The sequence below is a fragment of the Gossypium hirsutum genome, chromosome A01 (assembly GCF_007990345.1).
Source record: "Gossypium hirsutum isolate 1008001.06 chromosome A01, Gossypium_hirsutum_v2.1, whole genome shotgun sequence".
Lineage (NCBI taxonomy): Eukaryota > Viridiplantae > Streptophyta > Magnoliopsida > Malvales > Malvaceae > Gossypium > Gossypium hirsutum.
Window position 1 is genome coordinate 111,834,280 of NC_053424.1, and position 1,959 is coordinate 111,836,238.

The 1,959-nt window shown below is 28.8% G+C and overlaps 1 long non-coding RNA gene across 1 annotated transcript; it reads right to left on the reverse strand.

Annotated features, from left to right (window-relative positions):
• Positions 1-262: 262 nt before the first annotated feature.
• Positions 263-1,140, reverse strand: LOC107925360 (uncharacterized). The gene is made up of 2 exons (XR_001691958.2): positions 857-1,140; positions 263-571 (listed from the first exon to the last, which is right to left on the reverse strand). It is a non-coding gene; the product is annotated as an uncharacterized lncRNA (long non-coding RNA).
• Between the last annotated feature and the right edge of the window lie 819 nt (positions 1,141-1,959).

Here is a 1,959-nt window from a genome sequence, read left to right on the forward strand (position 1 = left end):
TTCACTCATTTAATACAAATAAGTCTATAGCAATTAACTTTTGTTGCTTTTATAATTTAGTCATTTTTTCTTTAATTAACTATTTAAACATTAAAATTTTGTTAACCAAATTTTAATAAAACCCTACTAACACCCCGTAAATATTTAGTAAAATATTTACGGGCTCAGTTTATAAAAACGAGATTTCTATACTCATTTTCTAGAACCACTTCACTTTAAGAATTTACCACTTGAAACTAATTATTCGTTTAAATAACATAAATTATCAAATCAAAATTTATTATGTATAGGCCCAAATTTGCCCGGGCTTACACCAAAACCAAAATAAAACAAAAAATAATAATAAAACCAAAATAATTTAAAAGTCCAGTCCGTTTACATTTATTAACCCAACAATAAACCCAACCTAATAAACTTAAACCCAAAATACCCCAGGCCCAAAACATCAACCAAACTTTCGGCCAACCCTAGCCAACAGCCAGCGCCGCAAACGCCATCAGCCTCCCCAACACACGTGCGCCTCCGTTCTTCTGTCCACGGCCACGAACGGTTTTTGCCATGCCATACACACCTGCAAAACAGAATAACAAATAGCAATTGACAGCAAAGGAATAACAGATTACAGCAAGGATTTTTTATTTTCTTTTTCCTTTTATTTCTATTTATTTTTCGGCTATAAAACTGAATGAAATGATGTAAAAAAAGAAAAGACTGAAATACAAAAAAAAAAACCACTGAAATTGAAAGGTGATTTTTTATTCGAAGGTTCTTTAGTTTTTTTTTCAACTCTGTTCATTTTGTTTTTCATTAGAGTTTAAAAGATTTTGAAAATAAAAAAGGAAAACGAGCGATTTACCTTGCGATTCCATTTGTTTCGCTGAAATCAATGTTGAGAGCAGATCTTATGGCCGAGAATGTCGTCCCTCAAGGCTTGAATCTGCTGGACGTCGTTTATGGTGGCGGATCGGCGTTTCAAAGTGAGGTGTTAGGATCGGTTGAGGGAAAATCAAGAGAGGCTAGGATTTTGATTCATAAAGAACGGCTGAACATTGTTTTTTTGCTATGTTTTAGCTTTTATAAGAGGAAGAAAACGGCACCATTCAGAGTCAATTGCAATGGCTTCAAAACGGTGCCGTATAAGGTGACCCATTCCAACCCGATCCACTACCGTGAGGATCCGCGCGTTTAATCTTTTGGGGTGAATTTCGAATTTGGTCCCTCCTCGTTTTGCTGTCATCTGATTGAGTCCCATTTATGTTTCTTTGTTTTTTTAATTCTCTCCTAAAACTTATGCGCTGTTTTGATTTGATCCATGTTTACATGGTGCGTTCAAAAACTTGGAATAATTTCATTTTTAAGCCTTGTACGTTCACGTGCGTTGCACTTTGGTCCTTATTTCTATCTTAATGGTTTATTTTATTTATTAATTATACCTTTTAATTTGATTTTATTTCAATTAAGTATTTATTTCAACTTATATAATTCATCATTTTTTTATTCATTGAGCATTTATCTTTTAAATTTTATTTATATGCCTTTGGAGTTACTTCGATAAGTTTACTTTGTTTTTTAATTATAAAATTATTATTTTAAAATTCTCTTTTATATCATATCATTTTAAATTTTGGTATAATATTTAATTTAAATTACCTTTATATTAATATATATATGTATATATATTAAAATTAGCTTTATTTTATCAACATTATTAATTCTATGTTATTTTATATATATAACTTCTTTTAAATATGTTTATTTGTATTTCCTTTTAAATTTATTATGTATATAATTTGTTCTTTAAAAAACATATTTTATTATTTATTCGTTATTTAAGATTCTTTCATGTATATATAATTTTATTATATATCAGTTTGTTCTTCTTTCATGTATATTGTTTATTCTTTGTTATTGTATTATATCTTCATTATATATTGTTTTATTGTTTTTTTTTATTGTTGT